At 40.6% G+C, this 8,006-nt stretch overlaps 2 non-coding genes across 2 annotated transcripts; both read left to right on the top strand.

Annotated features, from left to right (window-relative positions):
- The first annotated feature begins 925 nt into the window (after positions 1-925).
- Positions 926-1,089, top strand: LOC135004224 (U1 spliceosomal RNA). Its single transcript, XR_010205061.1, has one exon. It is a non-coding gene; the product is annotated as a U1 spliceosomal RNA (small nuclear RNA).
- A 152-nt stretch (positions 1,090-1,241) lies between these two features.
- LOC135004073 (U1 spliceosomal RNA) lies at positions 1,242-1,404 on the top strand. The gene has a single exon (XR_010204942.1). It is a non-coding gene; the product is annotated as a U1 spliceosomal RNA (small nuclear RNA).
- The last annotated feature ends 6,602 nt before the right edge of the window (positions 1,405-8,006 follow it).

The following is an 8,006-nucleotide window of genomic DNA, read 5'->3' as shown; positions in this document are numbered from 1 at the left end:
AATCTCAGTTATAAAGGGAAGTATCTGGAAATTGTCCCTAGTTAAAAAAAAAAAAAAAATTTGATCAACTCCATTTATTTAGTATGATATCCCAGGTGATAGGATGCCGGCAGTCAGAACAACATACTTTATTAAATAACACATCTCAAACTACCATACCCAGGATTCAAACCTATAACCTGTTGAATTCTAATCAAACACCCTACGTATTGAGCTATTTGATCCTGCATAAAAATTGTGAACATTATATGAAGCTATTGGTACTTTGCAAAAAAAAAGAATCAGCATTACAACGCAGCAGATCCATGCAGTTTGCAGCCACACACTACATGTATCTGCTCAGCCACAATGCTGATTATTTCTTCACAAAGTACAAGGTGAGCTCCAAACAGAATTCTCTAGCTTAGAATTATACCTTTCTTTGCCAAACCTAGAAGTCGGGCCCCCCACCCTGGGATCCCCCAGAGGGAGGCCTGCACCGTCATGCGGCAGGCTTGTCCGTTTTGGAAGCAGGCTGATGGGCAGCCCAGGATTGCTTCAGTCTGGGCTTGGCAGGTCTGGAAACATGAGCTTGCTTTGGGTATGCCTGACCTTGGGTACGCTTTACCTGGAGGATGAAAGGGCCAAGAAAAGTACTTTTAGCCTTCTGCGTGGTAGGAGTCATACTAGGTAGGCAAGCTGTTTTAGCAGTAGCCAGATCAGCTACAATCTTATTGAGGTCTTCTCCAAAAGGAGATTCAACTGAGGCAGCACAAGGGAACTCTCATCTGGGGACAACAACTGCAGGGAGAACACATATTTTCAGATGAACATGGTAGGGCAGAAGGCTGCCTAATACTGAAGCACCCCCAAACAACAAATCAAATGCAACTTACTTGACAGAGATGTGCCTGAGCAACGGCCCTCCCCAGCCCTATCCCAAATCATACTTATTTTGCATAGGAGATACCATGGTCATGAAGATTGTTCTCCCAGGGTTAGGTTCATTCATTGCATTCTGGGTATGCTGACCCCTGTGATTTCCCCAAATGTGGGAAACTCGACTGCATTATTTGTGGTAGTGGGGGACTGTATTTGTGCTTTCCTCTGGTCAGCTCTGGTAAAATTCAGATTTCTTTGTCTCAGATCTTCCTCTAGCCTTGTTCTTCTTTCGAGAGTTCCCTTGTGCTGCCTCAGTTGGATCTCCTTCACTTGACAGGGGGGTGCCCGAGCAGCGACCCTCCCCAGCTCTAGCCCAACTCCTACTTACCTGCCAGGTGAGATACTATGATCATGAAGTTGCTTCTCCCAGGGCAAGGCTCACCCATTGCACTCTGGGTGTGCTGCCCCTGCGATTTCCCCAAATGTGGGAAACTTGACTGCATAATTTGAGTTTTCCCTGGTCGGCTCTCATGTAATTCAGATCTCTTTGTCTCAGGTCTCTCTCCAGCCTAGTTTGCTGTCTGGTTCCACTTCTTTTTTCTTGAGCCCCTCCCTTCTATACCCTTGTGCACTATCCTGACTTCTCCTCCCGTCTGCTTACTTTGTGCCTCCCAATGCACAATGCAAACTACGGGTAGTGCTGCAGGGCCCACACCCTTTTACTTGCTTTACAGAGCAGCTCTGGAGCTGTTACAGTGCCCAGCTGCTGCAAGAAATCAGATTGAATGCTTCAGGGGCTGGGGAATGGCCAACATGAGCCCCACACCGAAGGAGGGTGGGGGTGCTTAATGCGAACTAGGGGTCATCCAAGCACCACAAAAGGCCTCCATGCCCTGCACGCTCCTTTTCTCTTTTCATATGCAGACAAGGGTTGAAGCCAACTTTGACCCACTGCTTGGATGACATCACTTGCTGCCTTTCCAATGAAGCAAGTTTAATTTAGTAATAGGTGAAAAACCATCCCTACAAAGGTGTTAATCAGATACTTGGCTTTGTGGACACTTTTCAGAGAACAAATTAGTTAGCATAAAAATAAAGCCAGAAAATGAAGAGCTGTTTAATCACTCAATTGGATTTTTCTGCAAGCGTATTTCTTTTTCTCTGCAACCCACTGCTAAGTTGTGCTTCCTAGCTGTTCTTTTATAAAATCACTTAATCAAATCTAACTCTGATTACATCAGAGAAGGCCAGGTACCCTACACCATAAGAGGGGGTTTGAAATTTTGACTTGTCTACTTAAAGATCACCAAAATCTGATGACAAGGTCAATAACATCCCTGGGTGGGATTGAACCACCAACCCTTTGGTTAATAACCAAACACACTAACCGATTGCACCACCGAGACACTTTGCAAAAGTACATACTGACAAAGGTTAATAAGCATTCATCTAGAACGTTTCCTAGAAAACTTTAAAAAGTCAATAATCTGGAGAGTTTTTGTAAGATGTTTCTTCCATCAACCAATGAAGAAACGCATTGGTACTTTCCCATGATGAGTGAGTGCTTCAGGATCTCTTGCACTTACATGTGCAGCAGAGTACTGCAATGGAAGCATGCTGGGCCCCTTAACCCAGAGGTAGGCAGATTGAAACTATCCTCTGCTATATGCATTTTTTTTTGTTAATTAAAGTAATCCAAAACTGGGATTGATATTTTTGCTCTTTTATTTTTACTTAAAGTACAATAACTTTTACCATTTTAATTTGTTTTAATAGTATATTGACAGTATTGTTTTCTTTCAAAAATCCACTTAATTTTCTTTACCCTATTATTAAAATGGTAATTGACAAAAACAAACTACATTGTCACCAGAAGAGCAATACAAAATGTACAAGTGATATATTAAAATCATCTTTCCAGCTTGAATTTCAATGATGCATTGGGGCAACGATTTTGTGAGAAACATCTTCACCCTTAAATAAAGATTTTCTTAATTCCTTACCTGTGTGCTAATTAGATATCACCTTGTTTTCACATTAAACAGACTTCCACATGAGAAAGCAGCAAGGATGCAGTGGCGTTAATGTTTCCTGGTGTCAACCTGTATTATTTCAGTAGATATTGAAATGAGGATGCATCTTGCTGCCTTTCCAATGAAGCAAGTTTAATTTAGTAATAGGTGAAAAACCATCCCTACAAAGATGTTAATCAGATACTTGGCTTTGTGGACACTTTTCAGAGAACAAATTTGTTAGCATAAAAATAAAGCCAGAAAATGAAGAGCTGTTTAATCACTCAATTTGATTTTTTTGCCAGCATATTTCTTTTTCTCTGCAAACCACTGCTAAATTGTGCTTCCTAGCTGTTTTTATAAAATCACTGAATCAAATCTAACTCTGATTACATCAGAGAAGGCCAGGTACCCTACACCATAACAGGGGTTTTTGAAATTTTGACTTGTCTACTTAAAGATCACCAAAATCTGATAACAAGGTCAATTACATCCCTGGGTGGGATTGAACCACCAACCTTTTGGTTAATAGCTGTACACACTAACTGATTGCGCCACAGCGACACTTTGCAAAAGTACATACTGACAAAGGCTAATAAGCATTCATCTAGAACGTTTCCTAGAAAAACTTTAAATAGTCAATAATCTGGAGAGTTTTTGTAAGATGTTTCTTCCATCAACCAATGAAGAAACACATTGGTACTTTCCCATGATGAGTGAGTGCTTCAGGATCTCTTGCAATTACATGTGCAGCAGAGTACTGTAATGGAAGCATGCTGGGTCCATAGCCCAGAGGTAGGCAGATTGAAACTATCCTCTGCTATATGCGTTTTTTTTTTGTTAATTAAAGTAATCCAAAACTGGGATTGATATTTTTGCTCTTTTATTTTTACTTAAAGTACAATAACTTTTACCATTTTCATTTGTTTTAATAGTATATTGACAGTATTGTTTTCTTTCAAAAATCCACTTAATTTTCTTTACCCGATTATTAAAATGGTAATTGACAAAAACAAACTACATTGTCACCAGAAGAGCAATACAAAATGTACAAGTGATATATTAAAATCATCTTTCCAGCTTGAATTTCAATGATGCATTGGGGCAACGATTTTGTGAGAAACATCTTCACCCTTAAATAAATATTTTCTTAATTCCTTACCTGTGTGCTAATTAGATATCACCTTGTTTTCACATTAAACAGACTTCCACATGAGAAAGCACAAAGGATGCAGTGGCGTTAATGTTTCCTGGTGTCAACCTGTATTATTTCAGTAGATATTGAAATGAGGATGCATCTTGCTGCCTTTCCAATGAAGCAAGTTTAATTTAGTAATAGGTTAAAAACCATCCCTACAAATGTGTTAATCAGAAACTTGGCTTTGTGGACACTTTTCAGAGAACAAATTTGTTAGCATAAAAATAAAGCCAGAAAATGAAAAGCTGTTTAATCACTCAATTGGATTTTTTTGCCAGCATATTTCTTTTTCTCTGCAACCCACTGCTAAATTGTGCTTCCTAGCTGTTTTTATAAAATCACTGAATCAAATCTAACTCTGATTACATCAGAGAAGGCCAGGTACCCTACACCATAAGAGGGGGTTTGAAATTTTCACTTGTCTACATAAAGATCACCAAAATCTGATAACAAGGTCAATTACGTCCCTGGGTGGGATTGAACCACCAACCTTTTGGTTAATAGCCTTACACAGTAACTGATTGCGCCACAGCAACACTTTGTAAAAGTCTATACTGACAAAGGCTAATAAGCATTCATCTAGAACGATTCCTAGAAACATTTTAAAAAGTCAATAATGTGGAGAGTTTTTGTAAGATGTTTCTTCCATCAACCAATGAAGAAACACATTGGTACTTTCCCATGATGAGTGAGTGCTTCAGGATCTCTTGCACTTACATGTGCAGCAGAGTACTGTAATGGAAGCATGCTGGGTCCATAACCCAGAGGTAGGCAGATTGAAACTATCCTTTGCTATATGCATTTTTTTTTTGTTCATTAAAGTAATCCAAAACTGGGATTGATATTTTAGCTTTTATTTTTACTTAAAGTACAATAACTTTTACCATTTTAATTTGTTTTAGTGCAAATGGCATATCAGCAGTCAGCACTAACTGGTGACATGCCATTTGTACAAGTAAGCCATGTGTGACTAATATATAAACATGCTTTATTAAATAACACCTCAAACTATCATACCCAGGATTCAAACCTATAACCTGTTGAATTCTAATCAAACACCCTACCCATGGAGCTACTTGATCCTGCATCTTTTCTAACCTCCAAAAACAGATTCAGTTGCATTTTCCAGCGTGTTTTGTTTGCGCCTTTGCAAATGTCTTACATCGACAAACTTATTTAGTACTATTTTGCAAATAGGGTTACATTGTCGCAACATTGTGCTCCCTAATTGCTTGATTTTTTAAATGCAACAATTGATAAAGACACCTGATAATTGCTCTGTGGAGTCTTATTTTGTGTTTTGTGTTTAGTCTTTAGATCTGAATTTGAATGTACTTGTGAACTAACTTAATTTCCTACTTCTAAATTCATTCCTAAATTCACTACTTACATGAATCCTGTAGTTGGGCATTTTGGGACTTCGATTGTGGGCATTGTTTTGTGTCCAGACCAGCAGCAGGTGGTGTGCATTTGCTGGAAAGGCATCGAAGACCTCCGATATGCTGCATCTCCTGATGTGTGTCTCCCTCAAGTGGCTGTCAGCAAATGCCTGCTAGACACCCCATTCCAAGCTGATTGTGACATCATGGAACATGCATCATAGAACAGGCATGCTAAAACATGGGTCTTCAACCTGCGACCCTCCAGCTGCTGTGGAACTACACATCCCAGCATGCCCTGCCTCAGTTTTAGCATACCTTAATAGCAAAACTGTGGCAGGGCATGCTGGGATGTGTAGTTTCACAGCAGCTGGAGGGCCACAGGATGAAGACCCATGTGCTAGAGCCAAGCCGCAGGTACATTGAATGCTAGCAAGCTGAATATTTAAATCCTTTTTGTTCCGCAGCATTCCAATGCGGAAGATTCCATGGAACCAGAGATCCTTCCATTGAGAAGGACATGCTGCCTGGATGACTACACTGTGCAAATTAAATCACGGAGCCAGTTGGCTTGTGGGTGGCTCTGGTGACTGGGTGGTTGGGTGGGTGGTGTGTCGGAAGTGGAGCGCATGCAAATGATTGTGTATCATCCAGCTAGTGAGAGAGAAAACTCATGCAGGAGTGTTCCTGCTTGTCAGTGGGTTATGCACCTTGCCAGACGTTAAATCTACATAGAGCAGCTGGAGGGGACAAGAGCAGGTTTGCAAAATATAGATAGAAGAGCATATATGCTGGCGCATTCTCCATGATTGTGTCAGCTTATGTTTTGGTGCACTGCACTTTCCTCCACTAAGTTTTAGCCATTTTTGTTAAGCTCAAGTGTAGTTGCTTCTCGGCCTTTTGGCTGTGATCTTGTATCGTGGTTGAAGGGTCTGCTGGAGGGAGGGATTGTTTTCTTCATTGGCGAAAGACCAAAGATATTCCAGGATGGAAGGCTTGGGAACACTATCTGTTTTTCAGTTGTGGAAGAGCACAGAGGTCGGATTGGACTACATTCTATAGTAAAGGATATCTTTCTATTTATTGACCCTCCCCTTATATGTGTCTGTGTTACAATAAAGCTTCGGTTTTGTGAATCCCTCACCCTCTTACACTCCACACCCATAGCCTTATTAACTGTTGTATTATTGTATACTTTAAATGTATAGTGCAGTTCATGATTTATAGTGTAGACTGGCCTGTGCTGTAGTTCTTGAACTGTACTATACCGTCAGCATTTGTATTGTGTTTTGGCTGTGCTGCAACACTGTATTTATGTGTGCAATGTTTATGTATGTTTTTTTTTATGTCAATAAAGACTGCTTTTTCAAGCCAATATCTGAAAACAATCAATGTTTATCTTTGATGGCAATAAAAGTGGTATGATATTTGATGCTTTTGAAATCCAATATCTGATATGTCCCCTATCTGGGAACCATATATTAAATGGCTTTTCAGAAAAGGGAGATGGGAGAAGAGCTTTCAGTACTTGTAGGACCGATGCACATAAAGAAGCAAAAAAACATACATAAACATTACACACATAAGTACCGCGTTGCGGCACAGCCAAAACACAATAGAAATGCTGATGGTATAGTACAGTTCAAGAACTACAGCACAGGCCAGCCTACACTATAAATCATGAACTGCACTATACATTTAAACTGTACAATAATACAACAGTTAATAAGGCTATGGGTGTGGAGTGTAAGAGGGTGAGGGAATCACAAGCCCGAAGCTTTATTGAAAGACTGACACATATAAGGGGAGGTTTAATAAATAGAAAGACATCCTTTACTATAGAATGTAGTCCAATCCGACCTCTGTGCTCTTCCACAACTGAAAAACAGATAGTGTTCCCAAGCCTTCCATCCTGGAATATCTTTGGTCTTTCGCCAATGAAGAAAGCAATCCCTCCCTCCAGCAGACCCTTCAACCACAATACAAGATCACAGCCAAAAGGCCGAGAAGCAACTACACTTGAGCTTAACAAAAATGGCTAAAACTTAGTGGAGGAAAGTGCAGTGCACCAAAACATAAGCTGACACAATCATGGAGAATGCGCCAGCATATATGCTCTTCTATCTATATTTTGCAAACATGCTCTTGTCCCCTCCAGCTGCTCTATGTAGATTTAACGTCTGGCAAGGTGCATAACCCACTGACAAGCAGGCACACTCCTGCATGAGTTTTCACTCTCACTAGCTGGATGATACACAATCATTTGCATGTGCTCCACCTCCGACACACCACCCACCCAACCACCCAGTCACCAGAGCCACCCACAAACCAACTGGCTCCGTGATTTAATTTGCACAGTGTAGTCATCCAGGCAGCATGTCCTTCTCAATGGAAGGATCTCTGGTTCCATGGAATCTTCCGCATTGGAATGCTGCGGAACAAAAAGGATTTAAATATTCAGCTTGCTAGCATTCAATGTACCTGCGGCTTGGCTCTAGCACATGGGTCTTCATCCTGTGGCCCTCCAGCTGCTGTGAAACTACACATCCCAGCACG

Source organism: Pseudophryne corroboree, unplaced genomic scaffold (genome assembly GCF_028390025.1).
Source record: "Pseudophryne corroboree isolate aPseCor3 unplaced genomic scaffold, aPseCor3.hap2 scaffold_191, whole genome shotgun sequence".
Taxonomy (NCBI): Eukaryota; Metazoa; Chordata; class Amphibia; order Anura; family Myobatrachidae; genus Pseudophryne; species Pseudophryne corroboree.
This window is presented reverse-complemented; position numbering and strand designations above follow the sequence as displayed.